Consider the following 15,917-nt stretch of genomic DNA (forward strand, 5'->3'; position numbering starts at 1 on the left):
CTTAAGGACCTAGAAGGCCACAGGTCCCCCACCCCTGAACTATACTGTAAACACCTCTCCTAATTTATTAGCTCTCTAGGTTGGTGATTCTCATTTACTCGAGGGAGGAAAGCTTTCCAGATCAGGACTCACTGCCAGCTGGAATGGTCTGACATTTATTTCTCAGAGAGGTTGGAGAGAATTCTCACTTGTCAGGGATGAGCTCGCCCTGTCTCTGTGCGGCAGGCCAGCACCTAGAGAACCATTTCTCCTGGACCTCCAGCTCCCTCTACATAAAATGGAATGTACATGCACCACCAAACAGTCCTGTTCCCAAGCATTCTCTCAACCAGCTGCTAGGACAGGGCTGCCACTCTGGGGGAAACCAAAATGGAAAAAAAAAAAAAAAAAATCATCATCATCATCCTGAAAAAATTAAGGCCATTCCTTCCTTTTCTTTCTCAGCCATGGATTTATCTAGTAATACTCACATCTGAAATCCAACCTGAAAACCCCTGGCCCACTACTAAACAGATTAGGTATTCCAAACTTTGGGCCACTGTTACTACATTTATTTAGTGTCCCATAATTCACACATATTTTAATTTTTCAGATTTTTTTTTGCATTCCAATACAAGTGGGGATCCATATGAATTTTAAAACTCTCACAATGCTATTGATTTAATATACTCCCTTAAATCATCATACCGACAGAACTATTCTTTCAAAAGATTTTCCAAATATTGCATGAAACATATTTATACTAAAAAAACTATGCATCATGTATATACACACATGCATACTTCCACATATGTATTTATGTGTATCACATATATATATTGCTAAATCTGACAACCTATCTCCTACCTGTGCCTCCCCCACATTCTCCCTGCCTCACCACCACCCCCAACATACGCACACAAATCCACAGCCTTAGGTAATGGTAGCATCTAACACTGCTGTCCTGGAACCTACCAGGTTCCCTGCGTGACGGCCACTGATTCTAACGGCTGCTCACGTCGTCCCACCAGTGTTTCTGCCGCATTGCTAAAGAGCTCTCCCCTCTCCTGAAGGAATCTACTTTCTGTAAAAATCCCATGTCAAATGGCACTCATTTACAAAAGTCTCCTTTCTCCCGCAGGAGATCTTGTGCAGGTAACAGCCTGATATATTCTCCTAGGAAAGCACGGTTCCAGGCACCTAATGGAAATACCCATTCTCAACCAGGCATAGTGCTGGGACACAGAGCCCTGTCCTGGTGAGTCCTCATATCTGAGGCTCCTGGGCACCGTTCTACTAGGAGCTAAAATGCTACAATGAGACCCTGCATAGCTCAGTTCTAAGTTATGTTTTGATTCCAGGATGGCAGGGCGCTGCCCTGCATTTCAACAGTCAGCAAGAAGCTCCTGTGATGGACACTCTTCACTTTGGAAAGGTGGAACAATACAGTTCAGTATCTAAAAAAGCACTTTCAATAAATCTGAGTGGCAAGATAGAGGGGAAGGGAGAGAAGAAATGGGAATACCAAGGTGGACAAAACACAGTTTCTATCCTTGGTGCGCTCTTGGTGAAGTAGGAAAATACATATTTCTAAAGAGTGCAAGATGATTGACTTCCTCCTTCCAGAGTCCCCTTCTTGAGACATGTCACATGTCATATGGATGTCCCCTCCTGGGGTCAGCTCAGGTACACATTAAGCTAGAATAACTGAAGGATAACTGCTTTTGTAATAACATCTAACTTTTATCAAGCACTTATTATGCCAGGTAATTTTGAAGTGTCTTACATATATTAACCTATGCCGTAGGTACCACTATTAGCCCCATGCAACTCAAAGCAGAGTTCCTGAAACAAAGCAAGCATTCAAAAATGTTCGTGGAATGAAGAAACAAACAAACGTCTTTCTCTATTACAGGCAGTTCTGGCCTTCCCACCCCTTGCTAGTCTTCTCTTGCTAGGAAGTGCCTACAAAAAAGGCAGACCAGCAGCTTATTCTGTGGTTTAACTTCTGCTAACACAACAGACTTGTAGATCTATCCTCATGCTTATCTAACCAGGGTGGGTGAAGAAGAGAGGAAAGAGTTGGGGTGGGGAGACAAGGGGCTTGCCTTAGTCTGTTGGGGGTGCTATCACAAAATACCATACACTGTGTAGCTTATAAACTACAGAAATTTGTTTCTCACAGTTCTAGAGTCTGGGAAGTCCAAGATCAAAGTATTGGCAGGTTCAATGTCCAGTGAGAACCTACTCCTTGATCCATAGCTGGCACCTCGCATGGCAGAAGGACCAATGGAGCTCTCTGGCACCTCTTTTATAAAAGCACCAATGCTGTTCATGTCCTCATGACCCAATCAGCTCCCAAAGTTCCTACCTCCTAATACTATCACACTGGGGGTGAGGATTTCAACAAATAAATTTGCGGGGGGACACAAATATTTAGACCACAGCAGGGCTGAACTATCTGCACTCCAGAGATTTGCTGTCAGGGTGTGTGGTTCCCACACAGCTCCAGTAGACACCTCGAGACAGAGCTCAGCTTAGCCCTTCTTGCAGGTGCCCCTCCTGACACAGGGACCCTGTCATCAGAGGCCCTGCCCGCACACTGGTGGCAGGGGCTCAGGAGGAGTGGATGAGTTGGGGCTCCCATGTGTAGGGACCAAGCAGCAGGGAGGCTCTGGGAGCCCACTGAGGGGCTACCCACAGAGGACATCAAGAGCCCATCGGTATCAGCCAGAGCAGCAGTGACAGTCAGCAGAGAGGACTATCTGTGCCCACTCTGCTAGAGACTGGCCCCTCATCCCTCACCCAGGGGTGTGTTCACACCAGCTCACATGAGCTCACACCAGCTGTACTGCTACCTGCCCCTTCCCAACCCCATGTTCAATGACATCACATCAGTATCTTGAAATCAGCCGTGCTGGAACATTTACCCCCCAGAAACCTGAGAGTTGCTAACCACTCACCAGCACACCGCTGCCCGTCTGCCCCACGGCTGCCCCAGCTCGCTACTGGAGTGACAGCTGACTGGGGGCGGGGGAGGCAGAGGAGGAGAAAGAGGTGGGGGGAGGAGAAGCAGTCCAGCCCCTGCTCCCCTCTCCAGGTGCTTTGAGCATGGAAATGGCCTAGGATGGCCAAGAACAGTTTTGAATCACATATGAGACTGGCATGATAAACTGGACTGTACTGTTTTAATAAATAGAGAAACCAGAGCCTATGAAATCTGCCCAGGATGTGGGAAAGGGGAGTTGGCTGCATTCCACTGAGGACGGGTAGTAGGAACAGTCTGTGTTTACACCAGTGACTGGAGGGTCCTCAGAAAGCTCCCCCTTGCATCTTCCCACAGCTCCTAGCAGGCTGCTCAACCACAGAGGGCTCTCCAAGCACGTTCTTGTAATCACACCCTAGCCCTGGCCTGGCCGCTGGGCTGCTCTGTGGTCTTGGGTCAACCGCTTTCCTCTGAGAGAGGAGACTGGAGATGAGCCCTTCTCTCCAATGTGTAAAACCTCCTACGCAAATTCCACACACCCGTGCTCTGCAGGACACCACGTTAGTCATCACTGAGGCTGACAGTCACTACCCTTGGCAAATTTCACAACCAAGGGAGAAGAGGAGCTACAAAGCTGGGCCTAAATGCCCAGGTGGGGGGATCTGCAGCAGCCCCTGGGCTGAGTTGGGAAGCGAGTTGGAGTCTGCAGGAGCTAGGACATCCTCCGCAGTCTGCTCTCCCACGTGTGGTTTGTGAGAGAAATTATTTGCAGGGAACACCCGAGGCTAGATTAATTGACCAACATAATCCTATAAGGAAAGATCTGGGGTAGGGGTCTGTAAACTACAGCTGCAAGCTAAGAATGGTGGGAAAAAAATCAAGAGAAGAATAGTGCTTCATAACATATGAAAATTATATGAAATTCAAAGGTTATGGTCCTTAAATAAAGCTTTACTTGGAACACGGCCACGCTCTTTCACATGCGTATTTTGTATGTCTGCCTTCAAGCTACACGGGCAGAGTGGGGTATTTTCAACGAATACTGAACGGCCCACTAAGTGTTGGCTTATACAGAAAAAGCCAACCCCTGTTCCAGGGCCATGGAAACCTCCTTCTGCCATGATCCGCAATCCCTTTTCTTCTCTGGTTGACTGCAGAATGACCTCTCCTGACCCCACAAAGGCCAGATGGACGCCAGGCATGCGTTTTGGCTAGACCTGGCGCTCCTAGACCCTGGCAGGGCAGGCAGGAGCAGGGGCTGAGAGAGCAGGGTGGCTGGGCCGCAGGGCCCTGGCCTCTGGCTGCTCTGAACCTGCTCCCCGGAGCCCTGTCCCCGCCTTGTCCCCAGCTCCACACCTGCTGGAAGAGCAGGGACCAGCACCGCCCTAGCTCATCCTGAACAAGAGGAACCAGGACTCAGAGCGGCTTGGTGATCAGTCTCCACCCAAGAATGGACCGGAAGAGGATTGTTTTTCCTAATCACTGACTTCAACCGTGTCTTATCAGATGGCTATGTTTTACCCTCAGTGATAGGCTGAGCAGATTCCATGAACTTTCAGGTCATTTTGGTTGTTAAAAGTCCAGTTTGGGCCGGGCGCGGTGGCTCACGCCTGTAATCCTAGCTCTCTGGGAGGCCGAGGTGGGCGGATCGTTTGAGCTCAGGAGTTCGAGACCAGCCTGAGCAAGAGCGAGACCCCATCTCTACTAAAAATAGAAAAGAATTATATGGACAGCTAAAAATATATATAGAAAAAATTAGCCGGGCATGGTGGCGCATGCCTGTAGTCCCAGCTACTCGGGAGGCTGAGACAGGAGGATCGCTTGAGCTCAGGAGTTTGAGGTTGCTGTGAGCTAGGCTGACGCCACGGCACTCACTCTAGCCTGGGCAACAGAGTGAGACTCTGTCTCAAAAAAAAAAAATAAATAAAAAAAAAATAAATAAATAAAAGTCCAGTTTGGTTTGAAATAAAATTTCCTGTTGTCCATGATAATCTTCTGGCCATCCACAGCTGTCACTTCCCCCCGGTTGCCGGCTGGTCTGTAACTTCAGTGAAAACAAAGGGGAAAACACCCCAACTAACACCCCACATCCCACAGAATGCTTGTTTTTTCCCTCTTTCCCTTCTCCCTGCTCCAGTATCCTGGAGGTCTTGATCCTAGAGAAGAGAAGGGCAGGGGTTTTGAAGGAGCAAGTCCCCTCCTCCCCAGGGTACTGCAAGGCGAGGAGCAGATCACACCTGTCCCCCAACTCTGGGTCCCCTCAGCCACAGGCCAGCCAGCAACGGGTCTTCCTCCCCCACCCTCCCCTGAGGCGGAGACCCCCTGTCTCCCACTCCCTCTTGCTGTTCAGGCCCCTGCCCTGACGGACGCTGTCTTGGGGGCGAACCTGCGTGCCTGAGGGTCCTCATCGGAATCCGGCAGGCCCAGGGACATGTCATCACTCTCGCCACACCAACACGGAGGAGCAGAGCAGCGTCCCCACCTCCCAACGCCTCTGCCATTGCTCCAGGCCTCCTCACGCCTCTCACGCGGGCTCTGGGCGGGTGTTCAGTATCCCTGCGTGGCAGGGGTCGCCTCAGAACGCTAGAGTCTTCTTCAGTCACTCTCCTGAATAAAGCTCCTGGAGCCTCCCACTTCTCAGTTTGCCGCGGGCACTTCCGCTGCTGTGCTATCCCGCCCTTTCCTTTAGGGATGTTTCTAGTGACCCCTGTGGAGCAAAGGAAAAGCCCCCTCAACCCACTAACCCAAAGCAGGACAGGGAGGCCTGGTTTCCTGCCGCTGAGCCGCACTGCCAAATGGAGGAGAACGTGACCTCCTACAGGCCCCAGAACATCACTTTGCCTTCCCGAACCGGGGCCAGGTAATGTTATCAAGGAGGGTTTGGGGCAGGTTCTATTTGGGTGAAGGGCCTCTGCAGCGACTAGGGCTGAAGCAGCCTCAGACTGCCCAACGCGCCCCTGAGCGCAGAAGCCATTAGAGGGCGGCAGGCTCCCCCCTGTGGCCAACTTCTGCCACTGCATCTGCACAAGATTGCAACACCTGAAAATTAAAATGAAATGACTCGAATACGCAGAAATAATCACAGTACCATTCTGTCGTATTTACTTCCAGGGGGCGTTCCGCGAGTACAGTAAGGATGCAGTTCTATATCCTTCTTTGTTCACTCAATTGCCCAAGACAATTTAATTTTGCCACTCTTGGGCATTTTTTAATATAGAAAAGTTATTGCACAAAACAGTGAAATCATTGCTGAAATACTGAGAAACAATCACTTATTTACTCTCTCTCACTAACACACACACACACACACAATTTTTAGGGGTTTCTTGCATGTCCTCCTCAATGTGTGCCCATAATTTGCCAGGTGATTTTTACAAAAGAACCTTGTGACATTGGCACTCCCTAAATTACAAAGAACCTCAGTTCAGGGAGTTAAAAAACTTGCTCAAGGTCACACCACAGACCAGGAATCAAGCACACTCTTTTAGAACCCAAAGCCCTATCATCTCTGGGATACTAGACCTGCCAAACTAGAGCTCCCTCTCACCCCTGGAAACAGTGTCATCAACTAACAGCAGTTGTAACAGCTCCCAAAGTTATTTTTGATCAATTTTACACATTCATCCAGAATGGCTCCAGCTGGCCCACAGTTGCCCCCAGAGGGGCGCTCACACTGCCCTCTAAGAAGTCACTCCTGGATCTGCTTTCTCCTGTCCCCACTAAATGCTCCTCAGCTGGTTTAGGGATGTTCCAGATCCTGGGAATTCTCTCTGCAGTTGTACTTTAGCATCTGTAACAGCAGATATGGCGATGTGCAGACAGGAGCTCCCAAACCGAGAAAAGAAATCTCTCTATACCTCCAGTAGTCAACAGCCTTTCCTCTAGCCGGGACCCTCTGCCAAAGCTGCAGCTCAATTACCACAGCCCTTATAAGAAGAAAATTCCTTTAGTGAAAATTCATGGAGCTCCCTGGCTGGCACAACCCTCAGAGATCCTCTGGCCCAACTTGCTCATTTCACCTGTGAGGACACAGAAGCCCAGAGAGGAGAGGAGACCAGTTAGAGCCCTCAGCAGGTTAGAGAAGGAGGCAGCTCTGCAGTGCTCATTGTGGACCCTAAGAGAGCCTCGTGTGTAAGACAGGGGACGAGCAAACCTTCCAGTGTGTGGTCCCTCACTGGCAGCAAATGAAAAACCAGGTCCGGTGACACGCTGATCCCAGAGTCAGTCCCCTCCCTCCTTATCACAGGCAGGGCTGTAGTGAGAGCCATTAGCTGCTCCACGAGCCTTCTCTGAGCACTGGGTGCCCAACCCATGTTGGCAGCTGAGAATAAATAAATCAACAAAGAGCTCCAACCTGCATGTATTCCCTGAATGTATCCCACGTGTGAGGCCTGGGGGCTAGAGTGACCCGGCGGGTAAGACACCAACTTGCAGACTTCAAGCAAGCAAGGGATTCACTGTGTATTCACTCCTACAACTCTAGTCACCAGCACAGTCCATGGTAAAGAGCATGTTCTCATTCAAAGTTTTTAAGTAAATGACAAATTCCTGCTATGGAAAAATTCCCATTTTAGTAAGTAGAGAGATGCTTTCAATGTGCACAAATACTTTCAGGTTTACTTGCCCCTGGGTGATTTCACTTAGTCTTGGCCAAACTTCTTACAGGCCTTTCCCTGATACCCATTTTATTTGCACAGCTGATAAAAAATAGTAAAAAAATAATTTATTTGGAAATATGTATTCATTCTTGCTCACCCTAAGTTGTTGTTGTTGTTGTTCTGCTTCGCAAAACCAAAACCTTTGAAGTAAAGATGCCAGATTGAGTAAATAAAAACACAAGATGCCAATTTAATTTGAATTCCAGATAAATGAAGGTTATTTTTGTCAGGATGTATGCCCCCAATATTGCAGATATTGCAATATTCCAATATAAATGGACATCCTGTATTTTTATCTGGCAACCTTTCTATGGGCCTCCCCTTGAGTGGAACATTCTGGGGGAGCCAGAAAAGGAAGTGTTAGGAAGCAATCAATGGATGCTCAGGGCCCCCTTGCAGGGCAGCTGTCCTGGATCCACTTTATTGCTGGGAAAAGGAGGAAGAGCAGCTGGAATCAGTTCTCCTGGTGATTGCATGTCATATTGAGGCCAGGTCCATGCTGATAGGCCAAGCAGAAAGCAGAGCTTTTCTGCAGAGATAAAAGGCAGAAAGGCCTGGGTTGGGTTTCCTGCTGTCCCATGGCGTTGCCTCTTGCTGTGAGGTGAGCAGTTCCACATGGTCTTACTGTAAGTGAGCAGACCACAGGGCCTGAGGGTTGTGGCCTTTTAGACAACAGGGATCAGGGGATTAGTCAGTGTCTCTGAGCCTGTCTGTGTCTCTATCTGTCCGTCTCTCTCTAAATGTTTGGTGAGCTTCTATTTGTGCTTCGCAAGCAGGGAGGGGGAAGGTATTCCTGTATAGCCTTGACAGTGGAGTTTGCTCTGTCTTTTATTGGATTAATTCTCCTAGGAGCTTTGGCTTTCAGACATGGGGCCCCTGCCGCAGGTAGGTGATAAGCTTCTTCTTGTCCACCTGGGCAAGGAGGGTCTAGGAAAAGCGGCACCCAGAGTCTCATTGCCTCCCTTCTCTTTGCTCTTGCACACACAGACTTCATGACCCTGGAGTGTGTGGGGAGCCTCATGCAAATGAGCCTCGAGGCTGCCCATGTCAGAGACAAGTATCTCGACTTTTATGCATTTGGCAAGTCCCACACATCTTGGGGGCACAGTCTTGACTACTCTCAATTCTCATGGAAAGCTGTGGTCATGTAATCTCTTCTTGGCCTTAGGCACATCCAAGGATCGTATCTTCTACAGGGAGAGCTCCAAGAGACCTTGTGTTTCCCATAAATCCGTGGTCTCTCTGGCCTTCATAGCATCAACACAGCCCCAAGTGCCATCTGGGGAGTATTATTTCTCTGGGACCTAGACCTCAGGCCATGGCATAATTGGTGGATTTCACATTTGGGTGGATATGTATGTAAAGAACTGACTACCAATAAGAAACAGCTGTTTAGGGTGGCCAATGCTTCAAGAAGTTGATATGCATCTTATGGAAACCATCAAAGATTGTGGAGAGAGCTTTGGACTTGGGTTGAATGTCATCTCTGCTCCTCACTAGCTGTGTGCTCTTGAGGGGTTCTTAGCCTTTTTGACCCTCAGTTTCCCCATAAGTTGGGGACAATGCCATGTATTTTGCAGAGGGCAGTGGGATAGTGGATGCAATGATATTTGAGCAGTGCCCAGCATAGCCCCTGACACGTGGTAGTAGCTTATTCCTTAATGGCCATAAATTCAGCACCTGAGGTGTGCCAGGCACTTCCTGGAGGCCTAGGGAGATGGGGTCAATGAGATTACCAAATAGATTACCAAAACTTCAACTTTTATTAAAAATAACCTTCTGCACAGAAAGGTGGGTGAGCATGCAGGCTCTGAGTCTACTACCTGAGTTTGAATCCTGGCTGCAACTCTTCTCGGCTGTATAAACTTGGTCAAGATAGTTCTCAGCTGTAAGGTGAGGGCTGGTGGATTAGGACCTGGAGGCTGAACAGGGAGAAGGGAGTTTGATAAGAAGCTGTCTGGGACTCTGTTCAGACCAGTTTGGCTCAGGAAGAAAGACAGGTGAGGCCCTGGCTGCCCAGTGTGGCTACAGCATCCTCTCTGACCACTGGGGGAATGTGGAGTTCCAGGTGTCTCTCCTCAGCTGCTACACCCACACACAAGTGAGTGTCTAGTGCTCTGAGTACGGCTTGCTTGGTGCACAGTCTGTCTTGAAAGCATCAATAAGCCTGGAGTTTGGGATCTTCTCTGGATCACTGATATTAGGACTCTAACCCTTGGCTTCCCTAAGCCCTTCCTTGGGAAAAGCACATTAGCTAAGTCAGCCACAAAAGCCACACCCTTAGGGCTGGGGTAGGATCCCCGTCCAAGGCATTCCCTGAAGCAAGTCAAATCTCATGCCCTAGGAGGGACGATATTGAGTTCTCTTATACTGCATCTTCGTAATGTGACTTATAGTTAGTGCACCCACAGCGCAGAAAATCAATTCCTTTCAGGGGAGAGGTCCCCTCATAGAGTTCAAGGAGAAGTGGGCTATGTTGTAGATGATAGCAATTTGGTTTGACTAAATGAAGTCAGTTTTATTGAATCTAATATGTGCCATCTACCCAAGGATTTCCAAGTTAATTAGCTGCACTTATTTTTCTGAGACATTTCAGCCCCTTCCAGCAGTCACAAGGATCTCGTTGGAATTTTAAGGCCTAGAAGATATTTTACTCTCAGAGCACCCAGGAGTGGCTTCACAGGGGAGTCCTTGGAAAAAGGATGGAATTCAGAACTTGAATGTAAGCAGGTTAAAGCCATATAGTTAGGTTTTTGTTTCATTTTGTGTGTCCAAATTATGCCTGTTTTCCATCGGGTGTGGTCTTGGGTGCTAGGGATACGGCACTGAACAGTTTTTGTTCACAGGCCTCTCTTGGGGAGGAAGGAAAGGCATCATCCTACACAACGAGACCATGGGACAGAAAGTTGAGCAAATTCAATTCAGTTAAAACGTCCCATATTAGCTGTGGATCCTCCCATGGAAGACAAGTATGTAGCTCTGATAAAGTCAGGATTCTTTCCTCCCAGAGAGATGTCACCTTTACCATAACTGCGACTCGCTGTTGTCACTGATGCTGCCAGAGCCAATGTTGCTTCTTACCAGAAAAGTGTGAGCTGCCCGTACACCTCCTGGTGCTCGAGAGAGATCGTGTGCGAGACTGACTACAATGGAAGTAAGAGGAAGCTCCTCCCGGCCCCGTAAGGCAGGCACCATGCTGCTCTGTGTTGCAAAGTGACCAAAGCTTACTCCAGCTCCAGCTATTTCTACCCACCTCCTTTCACCACCAGTTGACTAGAAGTCAACTAGTTTGAGAGATCCATTAACTAGTTATGTTGCCATGTCAATGTCCATATTACTTTCAGTAATAGAGGATTCTTAAACATTCCAACAAGTAGATGACTTGTCAGACCCAGTATGAAGTATTCAGGGAGGTTGTGAATGTCTTTAAGACTTGCCTTCAAGGAACTTGGTCTAGTGGGAGAACTTCAGGTATGTATGCCTAGTCATTAGCAGTTTTCTAGATACGATTCGGCAATGGACCTGTCTCCTTGAGCTCTGCATTCCCCTTTGGATCTCTATAGTGCCAGCCCTCGTGTGGCTGCCATAGGACCCTCAGTCCCAGCAAACAGAGGTGATCAGTAAGAGCTGCCATTACTGAGCCTTTCGTATGTGCCCAGCTCTATGAGAACATCACGTGCATGAGCTCATTTAATCTCCCGACAGCCCTACCAGCTAAGTGTTATCCCCACTTTACACATAAGGAAACTGAGCTTGGAAACTAAGTAAATAAGTTTTATACAGAAAGCAGTAGAACCAAGATTCAAACCAATAGCTTCCAGAGTTAACAGGACCTTATCCTTAAACCTAATATTCAGCAGGTGCCAGAGAAAGACATGAACATGTGGCTTTACTACCTTCAGTTCTCATGAGTGAGAATTACTCTTTGGCCAGTAAAAAAAACTTTCTGGAAGCAAGTCATGTCACAATTCACAAAGTTAAAGTAAAAGCACTGTAGTTTCATGTTTTCACTCAATTCTGCACAAAACTAGCTAAAAATCTGCTAAATCAGTTAGCAACAAGAGGCTCTGCATGGGCTAATATAAGCACTGAAAAGCTATGTAGAGTATGCAATATGGCAGTTGTCTCTGAATGAGTCATTTATTCCCGCTCATTCAGTTGGCTCAGCTCATGCTTCTGCTTTATGAAGAATGGTTAGTACCTCTTCCGGGATATCTCCTGCCTGCCAGCTCTCTAAGTGTCTTGAGCAGTCCCACCTCTTAAAACAAATACAGAGCACTCTGGAATTACCCTCAGCCTTCTTTGTAGGATTTATGATGTTCAAGATGCAGAAGCTCAGTAACCTATTAGACCCAGATGATGGCTTCTTTCTTGAGTGTATTCAGGAATGAGATAATCATATCTATTTGAGGTCAAAAGAAGATCTAATCTGCCAAGACTAGGAAGCCTAAAATGTTCACAAATTAACAAGGCTAAGCAAACCTTCTTCCCAAAGGTCTCTGTTAAGAAAGAAGTTCCGTCAATCCCAATAGACCTGCTCCAGGATGAGCCAGAGGACTGGGCGGCAGCCTTCCCTGAGGCGAGTGTGTGGTAGGAAAATCCAGGAGATTCTTCCATTGAACTGAATCTCACTTCTGGCCAGGATGGGAGCTTGAGGTCCCATAAGACAGCATGGTTAGATGGAGTTTGGAGTTTCCATTGTTAAGCGTCCTCACATCTGTGATCTTGACTCAGGTAACGTCAGGGGTGGCTTCCATCAGGCAGATGGTTTTCCACATGCCAGCCACGCAGCATGTGATGCTGTTGAGAGATGCTCACAAGGCTGTCTACAGAGTCAACATGACAGACGCCAGGATCCTGCTGCGAGCTGGCTTCACAGCCACAGAAGTCCAGAGATTAAAGATGGGTCAATTTATAAATCTAAGACATTCTTTTTCTTCTAACAAACAGCAATGTAGGCACTCAAGAAAGGAAAACTTGCAGGGTTTTTTCCTCCCTCATAAAATTAACAAAGACTTTGTTTTTAATAGGATTATTAATTGGAAAGCAGTTTAAATTTGTCTTGAAATTCATCTTTCTTGACCTAATGATGCCCTTTAAAGTAACATATGTATACACTGAATGTAGAAAATATGTGTATATATAAATATTATGACATCTTTATAAGAAGTTAGAAATCTCAATCTCTAAGTATAAAATTGTTTAAACTGTGATGTCTCTTTGTTGTTAGTCATTAAAATACTATTTAGAGTGGTTTTTAAATTATGGGGGGAGGTGCTATTTGCAAATAAGAAACAGACTTTTATTTCCCATAAAATTCTAAGATATAAATTTTGCATAGAAAATGGAGTTATTTTGACTACTCAGAAGTATAGCTTAGGTATTATAGAGAGAAACTTAAAAACAAATTTCCAGGATCCTAACTACTTGTGATTCTTGGCAGATTCAAGGCATTATTTTTCTGCTGTTAGATCAAGCAATTTCTACAAGCAGCGCTGGATGATTTTGATGGTGGACACAGCTGTGGCTTGGCCTGTGGGTAAAAGATAAGAAGTTGAGTTTTGGTAGCACTTGCTTGGATATCTAGCTTCTGAAGCCTGTTGTACAATGTAGGAACTATTCCTGTATTGGGGCTCTTGGTTGGAATCCAACAGATCTCCAGTTCTAATCAGGTAAACAAAAATTCTTCTTTCAGGAAATTAAACTCCAAGGTTGGAGTTAGCCAGAGGCATGGCTAGATTGGTCTGTCCTTCATCTTTATTCTAACACCCTCTGTTGTAATAAAGATAAGCCTAGAACAGCTGGAGTTCATCTTTATTGCTAAAGTTTTCAGAGGAAATACCTCAGTCCCAATGGTTCAAGCAAAAGTCCCCTAGGGATTTTTGACTAGCCCAGCCTCTACCCCCTAACCATCCCTGAAATAATCATTATAGCCAAGTCTACCCTCTAGACTCCCATGGCAGGGTCCACAGGCATGGGATACCCCCAAGCAAGTGCAGCAGGGATAGAGCAATTGAAAGTGGGAAATGAAAGGAGGAAACAGACGCCTACCGTATACCCAAGGGAATATTGTGAGAAATCCAAACTCCAAGGCCTTTCACAACATGGGGCTGCCACAGCTTCCTTCCATGGTTCCCCTCCATGTACCTTCCACGCTGGCTGGTCTGTTGTCTTAACTCAGCTGCACTTAACCCTTGTCAGAGTTTCCATCCCTTTCTTCCTATCCTTAACACAATCTGAAAGATTCTTTCAGGGGTCCATTAGTTTCCTAAATTTACCCTGCTTAGTGTCCCTACTTATTCTAGGAAAGAGTTCAGATTATAATTTTCTTTTCTTCTCATAACTAAACAAATGAGTTAGGACCTCATTTTTCTAATTGTTTTGGTCTGTCCCTCTATTAATCCCCTTTCCTGATGTTCACACCCCATTGCTGGACACAGACATTTTTTCTACAACAACCAAATTCTAATAACTTAAGTCTAATATTTATGTATAGAAAAAAATAGGATACAATGTCTCTTCTCTAAGATGGTATGGATTACTCTGAAGACACCATTACTTGGACTATCCCTAAGAACATCAGCCCCCTTCTCGCTGGGGCTGGCCCCTTCAAAGACCTCTGTGTAGAGGTGGGAGAGGATCTTCGCAAACTGTCCATGGCTGACATTGTTTCTAAGAACTAAGAATTGAGGAGTGATGACAGCACACTATCATCAAGATTTCTGTTGGTGCAGAAGGTGGTTGTTGCAAGGTTGGTGACTTAATTGGAGCTTAAAGATAGGCAACAATCCGTATATAGAAACACCAAGGTAAATACAGGTGAAATACAAATATAATTGACTATGCTGGTGCTTCACTCTAAGGTAGCCTGCCATAGTACAAATATCAGAGTACCTATCTTTCTTGGACTACTTATCTAAGAAGCATGGTTATTGGAAGCATGAGACTTCAATACAACATGGACCCTGAGTATAGGGCTTGAGATTCTCATCTCCAAAACGACTGTTTGCAGCTTTCTGAAAGGAATTAGGTGTTTCTAGCACCAAAGAAGAAAAATTTAGATATTTCCTTACATTATTATACAAGTTAAGGAAGTAAGGGGAACTTAGAAGATGTACAAAGTTGGTAACTTAGTGGCAATTAATGGACATTTATTGCCATTATTGCTCCATTTCCATGTTACTGGTAAATTTATTCCTAATTTAAAAAGTCACTGCCTAGTGTGGTAAAAACTGAGATTCTCAAAGAGCCATGCCTTATTTATCTTCTCTCAACTGTTTCCTTTTAGACTCATGTGAGAGAGGGGCACTGTGGGATCACCTATAGCATTAACTTTCTTCTGGGACACCAGTGGAAGAATGACAACTGTGGGGTAACCAAGCACACCATGATCAAATCTGTACAACTCCTCTGTGCTTCCAAGAACCCTTAACAATTAAGGCTTCCCGGCTACCAGTCTGTTCTGGCCTGATTTCATTCTAATGACAACTATCCAGAATATTCAGCAGCCACCTCCTCCTTCCTTAGACATCAACACCAGCCTTCGACTCTTCAGCATTACAGTAGGACCATTTCTTCCAGATGGTGGAGTTAGTGAACTTCAAAGACAGTCTTTCCTGTGCCAGTGCCTGAGAGATCTGCCTACAGCATAAACAAGACGATGCTTGCTAATGGAAGCAGCACCCATACCACTGAATATCCAGCCATAAAATATTTAAAAGAAGCAGTTTTCTTCAAAATTGAGCTTCTGTATTCTGAAGAGCCACAGCTATAGTTTTTTCTAGAGGATTGCTGGTCTACCCTAGGCCCAGATCCCAAAAGCAGCCCACAGTGGAACGTCATTATTGACAGGTATTTCGAATTGGTAACGGGTATTAATATGTTAGTAGGTGAAGTGAGTTCTTAATTCATTAGAATGTTTAGGATACAAGTCCTATTTTATTTTTTTCAACTTAAATTATTTCTACATACTCTTCATATTTTACCTTTCCTTCCCTCAAATCTGATAGAAACTGAATAGGAAATATTTGGTTTTTCTAACTTAATGGGTGGTGAATAACATGATATGTTCCTTTTTAAGTCCAGTCCTAACAGACTTATTTTGAATGTAAGATGGTCTCTTAGAGGTAAGAATTCATTCATTCAAACTCATTGAGCACAGTGTTATACATCAGGAAGATAGCTGCAAACGAGAGTTTCTGCCCTAACCTTGTATTCATTTGGGAAAGACAAGCACAGACACACTATGATGCTTATGAAGAACATGAAGCTTTTTAAAGGGTTGCAGTGATTGA

This window comes from Eulemur rufifrons, chromosome 19 (genome assembly GCF_041146395.1).
Source record: "Eulemur rufifrons isolate Redbay chromosome 19, OSU_ERuf_1, whole genome shotgun sequence".
NCBI lineage: Eukaryota > Metazoa > Chordata > Mammalia > Primates > Lemuridae > Eulemur > Eulemur rufifrons.